Source organism: Triturus cristatus, chromosome 7 (genome assembly GCF_964204655.1).
Source record: "Triturus cristatus chromosome 7, aTriCri1.1, whole genome shotgun sequence".
NCBI lineage: Eukaryota > Metazoa > Chordata > Amphibia > Caudata > Salamandridae > Triturus > Triturus cristatus.
The window spans coordinates 67633635-67656515 of record NC_140590.1 but is presented as its reverse complement, the minus strand read 5'-3'; the positions used below and the strand labels follow the sequence as shown (position 1 = coordinate 67656515).

At 48.9% G+C, this 22881-nt stretch overlaps 1 protein-coding gene across 2 annotated transcripts in view; it reads left to right on the top strand.

The window, feature by feature from the left end:
• Positions 1 to 1201: 1201 nt before the first annotated feature.
• LOC146808837 (uncharacterized) overlaps positions 1202 to 22881 on the top strand; it is a 105670-nt gene continuing 83990 nt past the window's right edge. For both annotated transcript variants that reach the window (XM_085615659.1, XM_085615658.1), the window contains exon 1: positions 1202 to 1338. The gene's annotated coding sequence lies outside the window, so the exon portion shown is untranslated. The remainder of the gene's footprint in view (positions 1339 to 22881) is intronic.

Sequence of the window (22881 nt, the reverse complement as noted above, 5' to 3'; positions counted from 1 at the left end):
GGGGTGGGGGTCGCTGGGCTCTGATGGGGTGTGCTGCGGGGTGGGGGGTCGCAGGGCTCTGATGGGGTGTGCTGCGGGGGGGGTCGCAGGGCTCTGATGGGGTGTGCTACGGGGGGGTCGCAGGGCTCTGATGGGTTGTGCTGCGGGGGGTCGCAGGGTTCTGATGGGGTGTGCTGCGGGGTGGGGGTCGCTGGGCTCTGATGGGGTGTGCTGCGGGGTGGGGGGTCGCAGGGCTCTGATGGGGTGTGCTGCGGGGGGGGTCGCAGGGCTCTGATGGGGTGTGCTGCGGGGGGGGTCGCAGGGCTCTGATGGGGTGTGCTGCGGGGGGTCGCAGGGCTCTGATGGGGTGTGCTGCGGGGGTCGCTGATGGGGTCGAAGGGCTCTGATGGCGTGTGCTGCGGGGGGGGGGAGGAGGTCGCAGGGCGCTGATGGGGTGTGCTGCGGGGGGGGTCGCAGGGTTCTGATGGGGTGTGCTACGGGGGGGTCGCAGGGCTCTGATGGGGTGTGCTGCGGGGGTCGCTGATGGGGTCGAAGGGCTCTGATGGGTTGTGCTGCGGGGGGTCGCAGGGCTCTGATTAGGTGTGCTGCGGGGGGGGGGGGGGTTCGCAGGGCGCTGATGGGGTGTGCTGCAGGGGGGTCGCAGGGTTCTGATGGGTTGTGCTACGGGGGAGTCGCAGGGTTCTGATGGGGTGTGCTGCGGGGTGGGGGTCGCTGGGCTCTGATGGGGTGTGCTGCGGGGTGGGGGGTCGCAGGGCTCTGATGGGGTGTGCTGCGGGGTGGGGGGTCGCAGGGCTCTGATGGGGTGTGCTGCGGGGGGGGTCGCAGGGCTCTGATGGGGTGTGCTGCGGGGGGGGGGTCGCAGGGCTCTGATGGGGTGTGCTGCAGGGGGGTCGCAGGGCTCTGATGGGGTGTGCTGCAGGGGGGTCGCAGGGCTCTGATGGCGTGTGCTTTGAAGGTTACATTTTTGTTACATTTCACTGTATCCTGTTCCCTTTCTTTCCTTTGTTCTCCGAGTCCTGACACTAAGGTCGTCCCTGTGGCGGACACGGCGGCCAGGCCCTTGTCTCGCCCTGTGCTCTGCTGCATGGCACTGCTCCATGGGCCCCCACCCCCTCCCTCTCCGGCGGCCATGCTGCCTCGGCTTGGGCCAGCGGGGCCACCGTACAAGGCCAGGCTCCCTCCCCCGCGCCCCTCCCCCCTGTGGAGCCCTATGGAAGAGCCTGTGCTGCAGGATCCACACCATGGCCGAGGCCCGGAGCCCCCTCTAGCCGCCCCCCGGCGGGGCTGAGGCGGTCCTGCCGCCCCCCTGGGTGCGCCCCAGCCTCCGGCCCCCCCGAGGTGAGCAGGGAAGTGGGAGGAGACCAGCGCATCCCTCTGCCCCTGGGCCCGCCCCCTGCACCCCAGCGTCCCTTTAACTGCCCCTTCTTGTGCAGCCCCGAAGGAGCCTGTCCTGGACTCCGCCGGTGCCTGCCCGCATCTACCCCGAGTGACAGCTCCATCCACTCTCTGCCCCATCTGGTCCCCAAAGTTGCCTCCAACTGTCCTTCTCTTGCATCCGTATCTACCCCAACCCTACGGTCTGCCCTGGTCTCCGCCGGTGCCTGGCCGCATCTACCCCCATGAGTGTTTGTTCTCTACCCGGTCACTTTCTGCCCCATCTGTTCCTTAAGTTATCTCTAACTGCCCCTTCTCTTACATTCGTACCTGCCCCAACCCCCGCTCTGCCCTGTACCCCGCCAGTGCCTGCCCTCATCTACCCCAGTGTCAGTCTCTCCCCTCTGCCCCATTTGTTCCTCTAACTGCGCCTTCTCTTGCATCTGTACCTGCCCCAGCCCGCCCTTGACCCCGCTAATGCCAACCCTCACCCACTCCATTAAGCGTCATTTCTTTACACACTGCCCCATATCTGTTCCTCTGCTCTTCACTTGCCTCTCCATCTGCCCTTACAAGCACCTTCAATCTGACCCATTTACGCCCCTGTCCTGCTGCCCTCTGACTCTCGAATACCTCCTTTATCTGCCCCTTTTGTGATCCTTTCTCGTGCCTCCAATGGTCTCTTTTAGTCTCTGACAGTTGTTCCTGCCTGGTTCACCCTCCAGCTGCCCCAGCTCCCTTCCTTAATCCTCCCCTGTTGCTTCTCAGCTCCTCCATTACCCTTATCACGACTTAAAAAAAATAAACACGACCCCACCCCTCTTCAATCTATCTTTCGGGTGCTTATTTTTCTTGCTCACCGTTTTTCGCGATTTCTTATTTTTCTGCCCGCACCCGTGGTTCCTGTCCTTGGTTCTCACCGTCCTTATCTCGCTCGATTTTTACTTTCTCGCTCTTATCCTTTACTGTTCATCCTCTCTTCATTATATTTTCTGCTGTGTAAACCTTCTTGTTTCCTCTTCACTTCCTTTTCATCTCTTCCACTTTCTTAGTTTATTCATTATTTTTGCCCTTTTCCTTCTTCTCCCAAGTTCCCTTATTTAATGTCGTCTCCATTTACACCATTCTTTTTCTTCTCTCAATTTCCTTCCATCTTTGTGATTTCCCCTAACTTCTTATCTGAATTCTCTTGTCTTTTCCCCGATTATCCCCTTTCCTTTCTTCTCCCCTTCCTTCCTCGCCCTTTCCACCTGCCTCAGCTCCATTTTTTCCTTTTAAAGTAATTTTCTCCCTTCGTTTTTCTCCTCTCGTTCACTACTTCCTATCTTTTCTTTCTTCCTGTTGCATTCTCTCCTTGCAGTCTCCCCTCAGCTCTTTCCTTCCATCTATTTTCTACCTTATTTCATTCTTTCTCCGTTCCTTCCTTCCTCTGCTGTAAACTTGCATATCTTTTGTATGTCTGCCCCGTCTGTTCCTCAAAGTTCCCTCTAAGTGCCCCATCTCTTGCATCTGTACCTGCCCCATGGATTCAGACGCGTCATCCGTTCTCCTCATTAAGTTTGAGTAGCTCACAGGACCCTTTAACTGCTGAAGGTGCTGTATTGTAAACATTGCTGCTTCCCCGGGTACCTTGTGGGTAAAAGAGATCGTGCGGGACTCATCCCACCTCATGGGCTCTAAAGATGCCTACTGTCTGAGACCTGCCATTTATATACAGGGGGCTTCAGGTCCGCCCCGTTCAAAGGTTGGCTTTCTTACAACCAGCCTGTTTCAGTCATTGGCTTGGAATTTGCCCAATCATGTCTCTCCTCAGCTTCAGCAGTAAAGACCTCTCACCTACTACTGTTGGCTATTTGAGTATATCCTTCCGCCTCTGCTTGAACGCTTACATTGAAACTGCAGGTGGAACTACTTTACAACACTCTGTAGCCGCCTGCTGTTTCCCTCCTGTGTATCTCACTCCAATGTGCTAAAATTCCGTGCTTTAGCACATTCAACACACACCTTGGCTTTGCTAGGGCTTGTTTTCCTTAGTTCTATCCACACTTGGCAGGCCCATGTTCTGAAGTCACTTATTAGCTCACGCGGACACTGCTCTGAAAACGGGGTGGAGCAAGGCAGGTAAGGATGGGGTAAAAGGAACTATTGAGGTGTGTGGCCTTGCAAAAGACCAGGGGGCATATTTATAATAACTGACGCATCCCTGCATATCAGCAGGGATGCGCCAGTTATTTTGCGCCCCAGCTCCGCCACCATGGATGCGCCGCATTTATAATGCGGCGCACCATGGGGCAAAAACGGCACAGATGCGTCACGCATCTGTGCCGTAAAAGTGGCGCATTGCTGGAGTTGCGTCGCAAGCGCGACGCAGCTCCAGCAGTGCTCTGGGGGGCCCTATCTTCACAATGCTGCGCCAATCCTTACGCCTGCTTCAAGCAGGCGCAGGGTTTTGACGCAGCATGGGCTCGAAAGTGACTGAGTGAAATCTTGTAGATTTCACTCAGCCACTTTTAGGAGGCGTTCCTGCGCCGGAACGCCCCCACCTGCCCTGGAACGCCTACATGTGGCGCAGGGCTTTACAACGTGACGCATCTCCCAGATGCGGCACGTTGTAAATACCCCGCACCATGGCGCAGGATTTGCGCCGCTGCTGCGTCACAAAAGTGACGCAACGATGGCGTAAATGAGGCGCAAGTCAAACATAAATCTGCCCCAAAGTATTGGGTGCCAAACTCTTTCTTACGCCCGTCGACGACGCAGGCAACTAAACCCGGACAAACAGACGACTGGCTTTTGTGCACATTTTCTTAAACCTCATTTTTCAGCTCCAACAACGTCACTAAAATTGTTTGAACATATAAAGACATGAACAAACAACAAACCTATTGAACCGTTTCCTTTTCAATATTGTATTGACAGCACTGACGGTTACACAACGCAGCAGGACAAAGCTGAAAATTAACAGTTCTGAAAAATACTCCAGCTCATTTTACCATTTGCTAGTTTTCGCAACACTTTAATGAAGGGTCGGCCATACCACAGCTCAGAACCATTAGGGGAAATGTACTTTTTCCTCTTAGCGTAGTTCAGAATGTTCGAGAAGTTGCTTAATTCGAGTTATAGTTTCAAGGAGCCATCGCTCGCAGTAGTGGTGCTTGTCTTTGGTCCACGAAGTCCGGGTCCGTGCCAGAATTTCATGATCACCATTGACCCGGTTTAAAAAAAAAAAAAAGGTATAATTTAGATTTTGTGGTTCTGCTTCACAAAGCCATTTGCGCATCTTAAGTTATGAGTAGATGCACAGATAATATCATGCGAATATAAATTCCCGTTTTGTATTCGCAAAATATCAATTTATTCTGAAATTATTCTAGTGTCAAGTGAAACTAAGCCATCTTGGTCTAATATTTTGTGAGATTAAATCTGCTCTCAGGGGCTGCAATTGAGAGATTCAGACCAGAAGTGCCCTGCACAGGGGGTGAATACCCCTTGCCTGTGTGTTTAGTGAGTGTTCACTTCACAGCCTGGAAACCATGGGAGAGGCGCCAATATGAGGGGCAGGTGTAAATCCCCATCGAAAGGCAGGTGCAACAAAAGAATGGGACATCCCCCCCCCCCCCCCCTACCCCCCCAAATAAAAGTCTGAGCTTCCAGGCACTGGAGGTAGGCTGGCTGGTTCAAGTGCCGGTGGCTGCAGCTTCTGGCACTGTAGGTTGCTGGTCCAGGCACTGAAGGGTTGGTTTGTTCAGCTACCGGAGTTTGGTGTTTGAAGCCCCAGTGGTTGGTACATCCACTCACCATTATCTTTTCAAGTTTTTTTTTTTTAAATTAGTTTTTTACACTTTCGGTGTGTGGCTCTTCATGAGCGAAAGAAGTAAATCATAAAAATATACTGGTGAAATGTAAACTGACACAAGTTAACATAATGCTCCTGGAGGCAGAAAACGTCTTCATAGGGATGAAGGTGGGGAATTTAGAAGGGAAAGGAGCTAAGAAGTGGACTTTGGGGTTAGCTGTTTTGGGGGGAGGCAAAGAAAGGATAATGCCGAGTACATGATTCTCCAGCCGACAGAAAAGGCTTTACAGGAAAGATGGCCTTGAGTTTAGAAGGGAAGACTGAGGCAAGTTTGGAAGGGATGGAGTCGGAAAGGGGTTTTAAAGGGCCAAGTAATAAACATGTAATGCGTTTTGCTAGCGTGATCTTGTGGATGCCCTGGGGAACTTGTAATGTGCCGGCATACATATATAAGCTGAAGAAGCGTGGCACCTTGCTTGACTGGTCTGTTGGTGGCCAGCGGATTGCTTCTCATCCTGTTGAGGCCGCTCCGACCAGGGCCTTTGACTGGGACTGGAGGGTCTTTAGAAAGCTTTGAAGTGTTCCATTGACTCCGCTTCACCTGTAGAACCTGACTGTGAGCAATCCTGGAAAGCAGCGAATAGGGGATCCGTTTTCCTGAGCGAGGACCCCTACATCATGTCGAACATATTCAAGGTCTTGTCTAGTGTGGGCAGGCCTCCTTCGGGCTCAAGGTGATATCTCATACCCATTCTTTCATGTGCTTGAAGACCATTTTTGTGACAATTTGTTTTCTCTTCTTCTTTGTTGATGAGGCCGATATGTCTGTAAGAGATGAAGTCTGCAAGTTTGCCTTTCTTGAAAAACAGGGCTATAGGGGTTTTTCCAGCGTGCCATTAAATATTGATGGTTCATCTTCTGGAGGTTAACGGTACAGAATGTTGGTTCATCTGGGAACCGCAGCCTGTTTTGTCCAGCCACTTGTCCGGCCCGCACCCCTGAAGTTGGTTTGCCTAAGACCCTGTACGTTGGGTGGTCGAGACAAGGCGGGCTGCTTTGAGTAATTACTTGAGGTGTGGATGTTTCAAGGCACATAGGCTGGTGGTTCTTATCACTATATTTCTTCTCTGTTTTTGATATTGCATTTCTTTTGACTCCTCCCTTTTTTCTGCTCTTCCTTTGTATTTCTTACTTTCTTAATTTTCCCTTTTCCACATTTTATGTCTTGTTTCTTTTTAATTTTTTTCCCTTGATCAGCCATACAACCCATGGTAAAGGAGTTTGAAAGTTACACTGTCTCCTTTGTACATAGTTTACAGCACTGCATTAGCAGTTGGGGACCACCCTGAAATGAGATTATATTTTGGGATGTTTCCTTCTTTCTTGTGTGCAGCACCGCACATGATGTATGCGTCTCTTCATTTAATAAGACGGCACAGCTGTCTGGCTGCAAAAGACATACTGTGGGCTTACCAAGAGCCTACAGGGGCTTGGAGACTGCCTGTTGCTTGCCATTGGTTGACCTTCCTGTCATTCTCACCTGTCTGCTTCTTGTTCATGTTCCAGCTTGTCAATCTTGTTCGTACCACCCATGGAGCATATCTGCTTTACCATTTCTTTTGATTGGCTGGCTTTTATGCTTCCTCTGCCTGCTTTTCAAGCACTACTTTATTTCGTTTTGAATAAGCACTTAGTGAGAGTGCTCGGGTGTTGCAGGTGTCTCTGTAATGTGCTTCTATTCCCATGCACTCCGTGTTGCTTAGTGTAGCCTGTGTGCTTCTCCTAACCCCTCTCCATGTTGTGTTTGCTCTTGTTCTTCACCACCATTGCTTTCTCCAATTTGTGCTTCTCCCCTGTACACTCCATGTTGCAGTCTCGTTCGCTGTTTCTCCTCCTCCCCACCCTCATGTTGCTTCCTCTCACTCCCTTCCTCCATGTTGCTCCACCAACTTCACTTAAAAAAAACACTTTTGTGCATTTTGTTCTCATATCTGAATATAAAAATAGAAAGAAGAGTCTGCACCATAGTTTTTTAGGTCGAGCCTGGGAAGCGCATGCGCTGCTGCGAGGCATGCAGGAGTGGAGTATGGCTTTCAAGCCCCGCCCATATTTTTAATTGGCTTGCGTCTTGTCCTTCATAAACGCTGGCTTCTGAGTTATTATTAGGCTTGTTAGTCCCGCCTTGTCTGCCTTTGTTACCTCCCATAACGACTGGACCTTTTACTGGTGGTGTTACATGGACTGCTTCATAAGTCGGTGAGCACTATTTTATTTAATGCTCTTCCCCAATTCCACCCACTACCTCGCAGCACACCACCCGCTTACATTTTAATTTTTACTAATGGCGGTCAGCTTTAACTATAGCGGACACGCTTTTTAATTTATTTATTTTAGCAACACGGTCCGCATTTAGCAGCTGTGCTTATTTATTTAGTTATTTATTTTGTTTACTAGCGCCCATGTGGTGCCTTCACATTCATAGAGCCCGCGCCCCTTTCTTTACAGAAACCATGCCTGAAGAAAGGTACGCGGCGGACGTTAATGTGAAAGAGCGGCATGGGCGCTTTTACCCCCCCCCCAAAACCCATCCGTTTGTCAATTTGACAAACGGATACTTTTTTTTTGTCAAAGCCACCATGCCGCGGTTTCACTTTAATGTCGGAAACACTCCTTTCTTTAGACGTGGTTTGTGGAAAGAAAGGGGCGCGGCCTCTATGAATGTGAAAGCGCCGCATGGGCTAGTAAAATAAATATTTGCAATGTAATAGGTCTCGCATATGCGAGAGTTTATGCTATTGCATTGCCAATAGCTTAAACCCTCTTTAATGCAAGACCTATTGCTTTGAAAATGCTTGTTTTTCTTATTTAGCCATGCTACACACATCAGAAATGCTGTACGTCATGGCTAAGAACCACTCACAAACTTAATAGGTCTCACAGCCATAACACTCTTTTACCTCACTAACCTTTAGCCACGCTGAACCTCAGCCACGCTGGTGTACAACATGGCTAAAACATATTGGCAAAGCCAATAGCTCTTGCATAGGCGAGACCCATTGGCTTTGCCAATGCTTGTTTCTTTTGAGAGTGTATTGTAGAACATTGTGACTAACCATCTCGAAATGCCTCAGATTAGTCGGAGTAAGAGCAGGCAAGCGCCTTCCTTATTCAGGGAGCACAGAGCATTGTTCATGGTCTAAACAGTGGTTCTTTCTGTGTTGTAACCGGTTCTGAAACCGGACTGATCATTGTCTAGTAGGTTATTGTTCGCGATGTATTGATGCCATTGGGGAAATACCGCTCTATAATTATTGCTGCAACGGAAGATGTTACTGGGTGGAAATTATTCAGGTCCTCCAGCTCCGCTACTGTTTTTCTTTCTTTTTCTTCATGAGGGGTGTGACCGCTTTCATGCCGCCTGTGACTTCACCATTGGCCAGTGAGGAGTTGTGGCATCCAGCATAGTGAGGTACCCCTGCTGATGGTTTTAAAAAAAAATTAAGGCAGAGGGAATGAGACCCTCAAAGCATTCAGCAAGATTCGTATTCGCTACAGTTCTCATAATTTTGTCTTTATTTACGTCTTCAAATTCATTCCAGACTGCACTGTTCTTTGGGGGTGGATAGACGATTTGGGCATCAACTAAGTTTGTTTGGAGCAATAGAGAGATCCTTATAATTTTCTCTGTTTAGACATCAGATGGCTCCGCAGAAGAATCCGTAGCTTCTCTGGAGAAGATGGCCGCTGTTGATGCTCGCTCGATCTAATGTCTTTCCTTTCTTCATTCAGCCCTTTAGGGAGCGATTGAGAACCAATGGTTCTCTACAAAACCATTGGTCATTCTTTTAGATTTTCAGTGGCCAAAATATTGCCGATTGCTGTCATTGCCTCAGAATATTGGGAAGAAAGAGGAGTCACTTCATGGTCTCGCCATATACTATCCCGAAATGGCGCCATTTTGTCAGCCAACGTGGCAGGATTAATGTTTGTGAAGCACCTGACTCTTTGTTTAGTTCCTGTAAGTTATTACTGTAGAAGACAGGAGTGAGACGGGATAAGGCGTTTTCTCAACCAACCAACCAACAGAGATCAGTGCCTTCACTTCAGTCTTTCCTTCCGTGACAATCATTGGTACAGTATGGAAGTTGTGGTGTCGGTAGCAGTAGAATGATTCAGATTGTTACTTAGTGAGAACACGTAAAGTTGTGACTCTTCTGCCGCCTTCAAGGCTTTGCAAGTTGAAGTCTCCTAGAAAACTGCTGCTCCCATGTGACATCTGACTGTTAGTCATGAATTAAGTGAGCTGTTCCACGAGTGTGTGTTGACATCCGGCGGTTGATAGATACAATGCTCTTAAGTGAGAGTTGGATCACAGAGCTACACATGGTGTATAGTTTGTGTGATTTTAATTGCTACCTTTCTCTTTTTTAGCTGAATGAGGCATATGATGGCGTAATCTGGTGGAATAGGAGGAGTATCGTAGACTAGCATGAATGCTTTACTCATGGTTTCTGTGACAAATGAGAGGTCTAGGTTTTTATTAGTGGTAATCAGGTTCTAATCCTCTCATCTGTCTTTTGAAGCTGATCTGCACTTCATTAGGAGAAAATTAGTGTTTGTTTTGATCTCAGGTTGTTGTCGTCAGCACCTTTTTTGACACTAGACGTGAACCTTTTTCTTTCTTCGCCACTGCCCTGATAGAGGCTCTTTTGGATGTAGCGTCCTCATGGTCATCTTCTCAAAGGTCCTCTGTATGTTCTTTATTCATCGTGGGTGTAGCTCTACATGGGCGCAGATCATGGACCTGCTGTGGACTGTACCTCTCTTTCGGAAGACGAGCTAGCCTCTGAGAAGGCGCGAGTAGTGTGAGCCTCCGAGTGCTTTCCATGGACGACGCTGCAGCGGTAGTGCTTCGGAGATCTGTCTCCTGAGATCTCATAGCTTCTGGATGAGGCCCTCCAGTTTGTCCATGCGGTCCCTGGTCATGCCTGTAAGGTGGCAGCTGTTTCTGGTGTTTGTGGTAACATGGAACCCTACTTGTCTATTGGATTGAATCAGATTCTGACGCGCCATAGCCCATTCTAACAGGCCAGTGTGCAGAATACTATGTGGCACACCCCCTTGATTACCTTGGGCAGTATGCTGCTAGCACTCTGTGGCACTGCCCCACTTGCTCAATCCGGTGATGCATGACAGGGGGCAGTATCCCGCAAGCGTGCTGTAGCGTAACCCGTTGCAATGTGACAGTGGGTGGTATGCTCTAGGCATGTTGTGGCACATACAGGTGAGAGGGTAATGTTTGGCAGTTCACCCAATGACCCCGGCCAACCCCTCCTTCGAGTAGATGGAGGCTGATGTGTGGCAGCAGGCAGTATACTGATAGAGCAGCCCTCCCTGCAGATGCGGACGAGGTTGTCTCACTGGGCAGTAGACTGTAAGCTTGCTCTGGCACGGACCCCTCAGGCAAAAGATCATGGTGTGTGATAGCGGGCAGTAGACTGTAAGCATGCAGTGGCACCCGTCCCTCACTCAGGCAGGTGAGAATGGGCAGTAGACTGTCAGCTTTCTGTGGCATGGCCCCTTTCGCCAGGCACATGAGAGCGCGGTGTATGATAGTGGACAGTAGACTGTTGGCATCCTGTTGCCGAGATCCCTTGCTCAAGCAGGTGATGGTGGGCAGTATACTGCAAGCATGCTGTGAGTGAGGTGAGTGCGTGGTGTGTGATAGTGGGCAGTAGTCTGTAAGCTCTTAGAGGCCCAGCCCCTCGCTCAGGCCCAGTGAGTGTGGTGTGTGATAGTGGGCAGTAGTCAGTAAGCTCTCAATGGCCCAGGCCCCTTGCTCAGGCCATTGAGTGTGGCACGGGCCCCTCGCTCATGCCCAGTGAGTGTGGTGTGTGAGAGTGGGCAGTAGTCTAAGCTTGCGGTGGCACGGGCCCGTCGCTCAGGCCAGTGAGTGTGGTGTGTGAGTGGGCAGTAGTCTGTAAACTCGCAGAGGCTCAGCCCCTGCACTCAGGCCCCGTGAGTGTAGTGTGTGAGAGTGGGCAGTAGCCTGTAATCCCCCGGTGGCACAGGCCCCTGCGCTCAGGCCCAGTGAGTGTGGTGTGTGAGAGTGGGCAGTAGCCTGTAATCCCCCGGTGGCACAGGCCCCTCGCTCTGGCATGTTTTAAAATAGACCGTCTTTATTTATTTTCCTGGTATTTTTGGATCGTGAAGCCCTGGGACAGGAAGGCCTCGGCAGCGGCTGTTCTCGGGCCGCTTTGGAGGTGCCCTGCATAGAGTCAGAGTTGTCATCCCGTTCGCCCTCAGTTCTACTACTCCGATTCCCCACTCCTCTGAGACACCTTTTTAAAGCGAAGTACAGCTGTTTGACCTGAACCGTCATCCAAGACAAAGGGGCAGAAATGTATTTTATTGTACACAGGATCTCGACCAAGACACCCCAGCTGGTCAGCCTGTTGCGTTGAGTGCCCGGATTGGTCGGAGAACTCAACTGGAAGCAGTTCTCAGCTCGAGTGTGCCAGTTCCCCATGGCTTGTTGTGGTGGTGATTGAGCTGTTGCATATCCGGAAAAAACATTCCAATTTTCCTGGATTAGAGCTCCCAAACATTTGGGTCAAACTTTAAGAAATTGAGTGAATATTTAGATTCGGATCGACTGCATCAGGACTAAAGACCTACAATAACCCCTGCAAGATCTCCAGTGTTTAGCTTCATTTGAAGGAGCTGTGCGCCCCCGTCTAGAGGACGCCGAGGACCTGTGGCAGAGTATTTAGCTGCCGCCTTTGGAGGACAAGGAGTATACATCTAAGACTGAGGACAGGGTTCACGCCACTGAGCCTTGTGTAGAAGGCGATGGACTATCTGCAGCCGTGAGTATTGCCTTTGCACCTCCAGAGCCTCAGTTACAGTCCTGGCTTGTACTGTTCTGTGGGACAGACCAAGATGCGAGAGGTTGCATCACTTCCCAGCCCGACCCAAAATATCTGATCTTCCTGAGTGCTGGGCTTTAACGGACAACGATGCGGACAGCTGGTTGGTATGTGTGACTCTTGCTGGACATTGGGCGCATGGATCGTCACGTCTGTGCGGCACTGCACCCTGACCAGGACGCTCACCCACAAAGACTTATTGAGGCAAATACCCCTACCTTGGTGGCCCATCATCTGCGGCGAGCTCCTGAACCTAAATCGAGCCACTGATTGTGACCCCGCACTCCATCAGCAAGCTGTGAGATGCCAGAGAACATGCTGGTTTCCTCTGGAGCTTCCATGGTCGCCTGAGCCTGGAATTACAGCAGTTGACTTCATGCTGCTGCTGCGGCCGGCTCATAGTGGCTTCACGCAGCACAAGTACTGATAAGAACATGTACTGCCTGCAAAGGCTGTCTGACATGGCCACTACTGTGGTCTCCTTCCTGTACCTGTGACTGCCAGTGGATTCAGAGGGAGAACTCCAAGATACTTGTGCTTCCCAAAATCCCATGCTCAAGCAATACATGCTTCGCTTGCATATGGACACGTGTGTTTGTTTGTACCACTGAATGCCTGTATACACCCAGTGCTATAGTATTAGAAAAAATTGCATCTTATGCAGAAGCATTACAGTTGACTTATAACTTTCTCCAGTTACGGAACATATTCCCATCAGAATTGCAAAATATATTTATTTCTTACATTTCTTATTATGCCGCATACGCTGCTGAAAGTTGACATTGTTTTATTTTCTGACTATATCCTGATATCACGGCTCAAGAATCAACATCGCGTTAGAGGTCCTAACAAAAAAGGACAGTGTTGCATAGTAGTGGTGGTGGGGGAGCAGTTTGCATAAGCATGAGGATAATACTGATGGAAGAGGCAGTCGGCTTGCACTTATGGACAGTCCAAGTTGGGCGATGGGTGCAGCAGAAAGTGCTGTCTGAGATCCCTGTTACAGGTGGAGATTGGTGGTGCCTGCCTGATATGTACCGGGAGAGTATTCATGTCTCTGGAGCGTTTCCATCCAAAGAGGTTTCAAATGTGAAGGTTTTTCTGAATATGTTGAGAGATTTTGGGGTATTTGGAACAGGTATTCAAGCTTTCTTAGGTAGATTATCTTGTAGGTAATACATGCACTCTGACACACCGTAAGATGTTCACAAGAATGCCAACCTTGCGATGGGAGCGTGAGTGATGCACTTAAATCTTTCTTTGTTTGGAGACCAGGAGTGTTGGTTTGTAGAGGACAACTTTGATGGGACAGTTTGTGAAGCCAGTCAGTCCCGATGGGACAGTTTGTGAAGCCAGTCAGTCCCGCATTACCATAGTTCCTGTTAGATGACTAGCTCTCAACAACCAACTTCTAGTTTTGTTTTGGAAGGATAGCTTAAGACTTTCAAGAAGTTTTAACTGGAATCTGATGTTTTCTGGCCCTCTCTTAGATGTAAATATCAAGGTCTTTTGTCAAGTTTGAAGCAAAGGGGTTTTGTAGAGTTGATCATTTCAAGTATAAGACTCTCTTCCCAAGTTGATTTGTCCAGTTGGAGAGAAGAGCCTGCTCTATGGTGGGGAGACCGAGGAATCCTGTCTGCATTTGTTAGTTTCAGATTAGCCATCCTGTTTTGAATTCCTTAAGGGAAGAGGTTAAGGTCACGAGACTGGTTGAGTATATCATTTTAATGCATTCTTGCATATTGTAGAAACGAGCTACCATTTGTGTTGTTGGGCATCTCCCAGTGGATGCACAAAAAGTTTGAAAAGTAAAGGAGCACGAGGCTAGAGCCCTGAGGCCCTTCATACGGCGCTATGATGGTATTTGAGGATCAACTTCCTAGCTTGATGCATTGTGTTTTCTTGGCTAGCTCTGACCTCAACCAGGCAGTACTGCCCCTTCAGTGCCCTTTTGCTTTCGGAGCCCCTGATGGTCAAAAGATTCCAAAGTCACTGATGAGTCACGAAGGATCAGTCGGCAGGAAGGAGTCTGTGATCCGATTAGAAATGTTAATCAGATTAGAAATGTAACCGGATTGTTACTGGTCTTTTAGTGCCAGATGTGCTATTGTTCTGGGAGCAGAAAACAGTTGCAATTTGCGACCAGTTTTTCTAAGCCCAGACACTAATTTTGCAAACCAATTTATGTGTTCATATGTCAGTTAGCAAAATAAGGACTTGATGTCAGTCGCAATCCGACCTGCCTAATTAATATTCATTAGATAGGTCACCAAGGGCCTTATGTAGGTGGGCTGGCATTTACCACTTCATAAATACCGAATCATACCGATTCGGTATTTATGAAGTGGTAAATGCAATGTAGGTAATGAGTCGGTAAATATTACCGATTCGGAAAAATTCGGTAATTACCGAATCGGTATTTACCGATTCGGTAATGAGGCATACCTTCCCATTGATGGGAAGGTATGCCTCATTACCGAATCGGTAAATACCGATTCGGTAATGGGGGAGCACATGCAAGGGTGGCAGGGTGTCACATTGACACCCTGTTGCACCCCTGATTCGGCCATGTGTGCACATGTGGCACACATACATGCCCTAAGGGCATGTATGTCTGCCACATTGCACACTTCTAAGCGCTATAAAATGCTTTTAGACATCCATTCTTTATTTACCACCAACTATTAGTTGGTGGTAAATACCGACTCCAAACAACACCCACACACTCCCCCCTACATCTCATTTCTGTATTCGGAATTTACCGTATCGGTAAAATTACCGATTCGGTAATTTTACCGATTCGGTAAATTACCGAATACAGAAATGAGCCCCCTACATGTCACAAGCCTAAATACCGGTCGGTAACGGTATAATTACCGAAAATCGGCCGTTACCGACCGGTATTCGGCTACGTACATGAGGCCCCAAGTGTGGCTCACTCTGGCCACTTAAAATCAAAGGCTTTGTGGCCAAATGTGCGTAACTGATTTTAAATAAACTTTTATTTTTAAAGCAGCATGGTTTCCTTAGGGGCACAGAGATGCTTTAAAAGAAGCTTTGGTAAGTTTCAGAGAGTCGGCAGTGGTCCTCTGGACCACTACCAAGTTCCCTGAAACCTGTACCTCAGTTCTCAAAGGGCGAGGGGTCCAAACAGTAAAACTTCACTTTTGCGGATATGTTACCACTCCACCTTGGGAGCTGGTAACCTTTTTAATGGTTTATTAAGGCTCTTTTTAAACTTCCCCCAAGTTCGCCCACTGCACCCTTGAGATTATACTTGGCTCTCAACCCAATACATTTAACCATTTTAATAAAACCATTGGTATATTGGATCAGACTCTGTTCCCCGCAAGAACTAGCAATATACAGGGACCGTGGAAGAGACCGGCTGGCTCTCGATAGGGATCGGATAATCACATAGAATAGGAATGGGCAAACCATGGATGTCCCCAGAGCTGATTACTAAAAGAGACGCCCAGAAAGTAAAACACCTGCAATGGGAGGCAATTTTGACGCAAACATGGAAAGGGTGTCAGGATAGTAGCTTAACTGGCCTCTTTTTGAACCATAAGTGTGCACCATTCTTCGAGTCCTAAATCAACAGAATACATCCATTTCAGTCTAAATTTCTATACGTGCAAAATTAGATGTGGGCTACTTCCTTTGAGAGCTCACACCTCGAAATGGAATAATACAGCGTCCAATTCCGTCAAAGCTGCCCTAACATTGGAGGAGCATTTTATGTTTTTCTGTCTCCTATATAAGAATGAGCGCAACCAATGGTTGTTAGCTGCATGTACACATATGCGAGGGAGACATTATTGAGAAGCTACAAGGCTTATTAAGAGCGATACAAGAGAACAATTCGCCTTTGCGGTATCTCGCTAATTGCATTGTGCCTGGAACCAAAGGAATTAGGCCCTAAATAATTGCCAATCTTGATAGCCAAACCGTTAGAAAAAGCTCTCAGTAGGTTTATCTTGTGTCCCTTCCTTTTATCTTTTGATTCAAGTATTGGGTGGGTCTCTTTTTTTTTTAACCCGTTCCGTGCTCATGACGGAACCACTCCGTCATGAGCCACGGGCGCCGTTTGCTCATGACGGAGTGGTTCCGTCATGATGCGGCCGTTGGCGGCCGCTCCGCCCACGCGGCGCTAATTCCCCGCCTGTGCGGGCGATTAGCGCCGTGGGCGGAGTCATGACGGAACCACTCCGTCATGAGCACAGCTCGCCCGTGACTCATGACGGAGTGGTTCCGTCATGAGCACGGCGCCGCCGCAGTGCCCCCAACGCCCCCCCCCCCCCCCCCAGCGCCGCGGCGGAATTCCTGCCGCGGCGAAAGGGTTAAATAATTGTTTTTATTCGTCAATAAACACATAGATTGCCGGCCCCTGAGGTCCCAGGGGTACCGGCCCAAGCATTGCACCAATCATGACATTGACATTTTTATCGTAATAGGATACTTGAAATGCGTTTCAGATGAAAACAAACCCCCCACCCCCGGATCCCCCCCCCCCCCCGACCGCACCGTACCGTATCCAACAAACGACAACTTGAATGAGCATAAGCCGGAGAGATCCAACCCCAGTCCCTGCGCACGCCCCCTTGATGGACACCTCCTCCCGCTCCTCCGGAACCGGCTCCAGGGGGAGACCCCTATAGTCTGCCCAACGCTTCCATATCTGGGTGGGTCTCTTTTAATTGCCATGGTTTTACTGATCGAAGTAAATGATTACGAAATGTGTGTATGTATGTAATATATATATATTTTAATCACCAAATGCCCGAAAGCTTTGTAGGGCACTCCGCAGTCATCCAACCATCCGATTTGTATTTTTAGCTCCCCTTGGCATCCCGACACGTTCATTAATTGCCCGACGCGTTTCGATGTAAAGCGCATCTTATTCATAGGTTGCTCGAAGGAGGACTTCATGTCCCACAATGCCATTGAACTAATATGCACTAAGCAAAGCCCACTGAGGGCAATTGACTAATTGGGCAGGCGGAAACGGAAATAAAAAGAGCGCTTTCTGACACGCTCCCTGCAAGCCTATGAATAAGATGTGCTTTACATCGAAACGCGTCAGGCAATTAATGAACGTGTCGAGATGCAGAGGGGAGCTAAAAACACAAACCGGATGTTTGGATGACTGTCGAGTGACCTCCAAAGCTTGCAGGCATTTGGTGATTAATATAAATAAAAATATATATATACATTTACCGATCTAGGTACTGGTCAAAAAAGGATAGGTCACTATGAGACTTTTTATTGCGCATTTGCACAGCCTTAGATGTGACATCTTCAAACCAATGCATTTATGCAGGAATACATTTTTTAACTTTAATATTCAATATATAATATTATGTGTTTAATTATTTTACAAATGTGTTTTTAGTCTTTTTTTAAAAACATTTATTATATTTGAAATTTTAGCTATATTTCAATGTTTTTAAATTGACTCGTATATTTTGAACAATATCATTTCAAGATATAATAGTGCTATATTAGCTACTATGCGCAATTAATATTAGCTCGCCAGTTAGACCGACAATCCAGCATTTAGCGCGCTTACAATGGATCCAATAGACAAATTAGCGGACCTGAAGAAACACTTGTACGAAAGATTCCAGCATAGTATGCTGTCTCTGTTTATTTGTTACTCACGTGACACGGGTGTATGACACAATGCATTATAAACAAGCATTTGCAATGCAATAGGTCTCGCATTTATAAGAGTTTGAGCTATTGGCATTGTAAAATTACAATGCCTTTTATTTATGTTTTGGTTTTATAACAAATAAAAGGCATTGTCATTTACAATGTCAGTAGCATAAACTCGCATAAAAGCAGTGTATGGCGTGCAGCAGTGTGCGGCGTGCAGCAGTGTGCGGCGTGCAGCAGTGTGTGGCGTGCAGCAGTGTTTCGTGTAGCAGTGTGAGGCATGCAGCACTGTGTGGCGTGCAGCGGCGTGCAGCAGTGTGCGGCGTACAGCAGTGTGCGGCGTGCAGCAGTGTGTGGCGTGCAGCAGTGTCGTGCAGCATGCAGCAGTGAGTAATGCAGCAGTGTGCAGCAGTGTTTGGGGTGCAGCAGTGTGTGGCGTGCAGCAGTGTGTGGCGTGCAGCAGTGTGTGGCGTGCAGCAGTGTGTGGCGTGCAGCAGTGTGTGGCGTGCAGCAGCGTGCAGCAGTGTGTGGCGTGCAGCAGTGTGTGGCGTGCAGCAGTGTGTGGCGTGCAGCAGTGTGGCGTGCAGCAGGGTTTCGTGTAGCAGTGTGAGGCATGCAGCACTGTGTGGCGTGCAGCGGCGCGCAGCAGTGTGTGGCGTGCAGCAGTGTGTGGCGTGCAGCAGTGTGTGGCGTGCGGCAGTGTGTGGCGTGCAGCAGTGTGTGGCGTGCGGCAGTGTGTGGCGTGCGGCAGTGTGTGGCGTGCGGCAGTGTGTGGCGTGCAGCAGTGTGTGGCGTGCAGCAGTGTGTGGCGTGCATCAGTGTGCGGCGTGCATCAGTGTGCGGCGTGCATCAGTGTGCGGCGTGCATCAGTGTGCGGCGTGCATCAGTGTGCGGCGTGCATCAGTGTGCGGCGTGCAGCAGTGTGTGGCGTGCATCAGTGTGCGGCGTGCATCAGTGTGCGGCGTGCATCAGTGTGCGGCGTGCATCAGTGTGCGGCGTGCATCAGTGTGCGGCGTGCATCAGTGTGCGGCGTGCATCAGTGTGCAGCGTGCAGCAGTGTGTGGCGTGCAGCAGTGTGCGTCGTGCAGCAGTGTTTCGTGTAGCACTGTGTGGCATGCAGCACTGTGCTGCAGTGTGCGGCGTGCTGCAGTGTGCGGCGTGCAGCAGTGAGTAATGCAGCAGCGTGCAGCAGTGTGCGGCGTGCAGCAGTGTGCGGCGCGCAGCAGTGTGCGGCGCGCAGCAGTGTGCGGCGCGCAGCAGTGTGCGGCGTGCAGCAGTGTGTGGCGTGCTTTGTAAACAGCAAGAAAAGCGGACATCAAAGGAAGGGTGGGAGGAAACGAGCATATGGGGTGTGAGTTATAACGAAAGTTAGTTGTTGTAAGAGGGGATGCAAGAAGTGAGGCCGAGCGCGCGCTGGCCAAAGCAGTCTGCTGCTTTCAAGTCCGATGCCAGATGCCAGCTTCGCGCTTGAATGCCTCACATGCACTGGCCATAAACCACATTCCTAAGGTCTTGTGCCCCTTACTAAATCTCTCAATGTGTGAGGTGGCGCACGCGCAGGAAGTAGCTGGTGGCAAATGGAATGCGCGTGGTTGTGCGCGTAACCGCCACCCGATCCGCCTGGGAAGCCTTTGGGAGCATTTTCTGAAGCCCCTATGTAAGTCTCCCTGAGCGATCGCTTATGCGATAGCCAGGCGAGACCTAAAACTGAAGGCAAACTGTGTTTCCGCATGTGATCAAGGGCATTTCACTGCCCGAAACGCGTCATACGGCTATTCTGAAATAAAGAAGGTTTTTGCCACGAATTTTGGGTCCGTGACTCTCTTTCCAACCAACTGGATGCAGGAGGGAGACATACTCTGATCGGAGATATATATATGTACTTTATTAGATTGTTATTTGCACTAGAGGTCAATCCAGTTCATTTTAAAAATAACATTCTATAAAGTAGTGACATGAACTGTATTTATAACAACTAACCTCCACTTTTAATCTAATTGTATACGTGCAAAATGGAAGCTTGAATGATATTTGTTGTTATTGGATTTTATGTCTGTAAACCTTTTATGGCTTGGCAGCTGATATTAAGATATTTACTTACTAATGGTTTGCGATTGGAAATCTGGTCGCAACCATTTATTCATGGTACTGATTCACAATTTGGATGGGATGCTCACAAACTGCTCCTTCCAAATTCAGAATCGCTAACCATTTAGAAACCCATTTTTGGAGATAGTAAATGCTGGAGTTTGCAGCCGCAGAATGGGTTAGTATACCTAGCCTCAAGTTTATTCGCAATATATGATTGCGCAGAGTGATGTGTCTATAGTCGTTCAGCAGTAGGTTTCTTGCGAATAGGCACATTTATCTCATCTAAGGGATTCCAGGTACCAGCCCTGGTGGAGGAAAGATGTTATGAATTGTAACCACAGAGGGGAAAGAGCATTAGAGAGTTCCTTTGCTAGAGAGGGCGGGATCAGGTCTAAAGAGAGAATTGATGTAGTGGTCTGCTCACGTCACTCTCAAACTGTGAGCTGTGACTGACCTCGAAAGCCAAAACCTAAAGATGAGGCACTTGGCAAGTTAGTGAGTCAGCACTGGCGCTGATCACTCAGGCCCTGGAGAACTGGACTGACATGTATGTACAAGATTTGAGTGACACCGCATGTTTCATTGTTTTTAATTGGTTCTCCTCTGTACATTTTAATGTATTTGTACTGAATGTTGTAGTTTTTGATTATTGTGTTTTATGAATGTATAGCTTTTAGTGCCCAGTCAAAGAGATAAACCTGTTCTGATCTGAGTGGACTTCTATGTGCATCATTGGAGTCAGCCTGTTCACCAGAACCTTACCCAACACCTTGTAATCCGGGTTGAGCAAAGAAAGCGGGCAATTTGATGCCACCTCGAGCGGATCCTTTCCGGGTTTTGGTAATACCGTGATTAGAGCAACTCCTACTTTTTGTGAGACTACCACAGTCTCGTACATATCGGTACAAGGGCAACAACCTCGGGGGTAAACTGGCTCGGTATGTGGCGTAGAACTCGATACGCATTCCGTCAGGTGTCTTGCCTGTGGCTATTAGTTTGATGGGCAAGGAAATCTCTTCCAAGGTCAGAGGAGCATCCAGTTCTTGCATCCATAAGGGATTGATAGTAGAGGTCTTAAGAGGTCGCAGGTAAGTGGATAGCGCCTCCGAGGTCACACCCAGGGAGCACTGTATAGTGACCTGAAATAACTTTCAAACTCTTTATTTATGTTCAATTGAGAATTCACTATGATACCTGTTAATCGAACTAATGTCCCCAATAGAATGCATGGGTATTCCGATCACAGTAACCATGGCGAAAAACTGCTGGCCTTGTCTCCCATGTCATAGTGGGGTTGGGTGTATACTTTAAAATCAAAGTTGTCAAAGCGTCCTGATAGGTTCCTATAGTCAGTCCTGAGACCCTCCAGTACTGAATGTGAGGTGGGATTGGCACCCAGTTCTCTTCCGCTATCCTCCGGTTGTCCTTCAGCTCTAGTATCCCAGCCTGTAGGGTGCACCTCATGCCATATCTAGTGGCCATACCCCCCCCCCGTAATACCACCTTGAATGCATCCCATTCAATCATTCTGTCGGATGCAGTGCCCTCATTCTCCCAAAAATGTGTTCCCCTACAGTAGTTTGAAACGCCAATCCGTTAGTGCCAGCAGGCACAAGGTGGGAATGGTTGGTCATGGCCTACCTTATTGAAAGGTCACCATTAAAGGACAGTGATCAGAAAGTGTCCGCTCTAAGTATTCCGTTCGACTACATTTAACCACAAGTGTCCCTGTATGGTATACCAGATCTATTCTAGTGTGTAGTGCATATAGTGCCGAGTAGTGGAAATATTCTCGTTGGAGGTAAAGTGTCTGCCAAATATCTGATACTTGTATATTATTAGACCATTGTCGATGTTGCTTAGTGGCAGAACGTGACTGCGCCGCCTGGATAGCAGGGGTAGACCTATCCATCTCAAAGTTCGAAACACAATTAAAGTCACCACACCAGGATGCAGAGGAGTGCACCAAGCTGAAGAGGGCTGGTTTCAATGAGGATAAAAAGAGCCGTTGTCCCACATTGGATGTATAAAGTACCACTACGGTGAGCGGTTCCCATCCAGTGTGCCCTCTGCAATGACATATCGACCCTCGGGATTAATTAACGGTTGGTTTAGAATAACCCGTACTCTCAGAGCTACCCGCAAAAGGACCCCTCTAGCGTAAGTCGAGCCCAGTATGATGCCCGGCCAGCGGTTCTGTAATTTCAGGAGTTCTCTCTTTGTTGAGTTGATCTCCTGAAGGCAGGCAAAGTGAATACTGCGTCATTTCAAATATGTGTTGAGCTTGTGTCTCTTACTGTACGTGCTTATGTCCCTCACATTCCATGTTAGTATGTGTTGTTCATATTTGAACATATGTATGGTGTGAAATGAGAGATCCTAGTTATGATCCGGGAGGAGGTGTAACAGTGAGCTGGGTAATGGAAATAAAATATCTATTGTGAAAAAGGTAACGCACAATAAGCACCATCCCCAACAGTCCCTGGCGACACCCTCAGTCGGTAACGGTCAAGCACTGACATCAATGATTGGGCAACTGATGTAACGTCTACTCGATAATGGTGGCTAGGGGCTTATACAGTCATCACAGAATACCACTAGCTAGCGACCCCTTGACAATACAGGGGAAAGAGTACCTACCTCTTCTGCCTGCGCAGTAATATAGTTTGTCTGTCACAGTTTCTCACCAGTTACCCAGAGGAGCCCCACAAAAGAAACAAACAGTATCAAAATGATATACGTCTTGCCATCAGGCATTCTGCAACAGGTCTGCAGTCATTGGGGTGACCACAGAGCCTTGCTCCTCTGGATAGTCGCTGTCCTGTATGGCCTCCCGAGGTGCCCTCGTATCCTCATTGGAAGCGCTGCCATTTTGAATGGACAAGGATACATGTTCCGCTGCAGCCAATGCCTTCACCCTGCCCCTCGCCACCTGCACCTTCGATAGTCTACCACAGGCGCCTACTGGTTCGCCAAGCCTTCCAGGTTCCTTCTGCGGCCAATTGGGGGGTAGGGTGGAGGGAGGAGTGC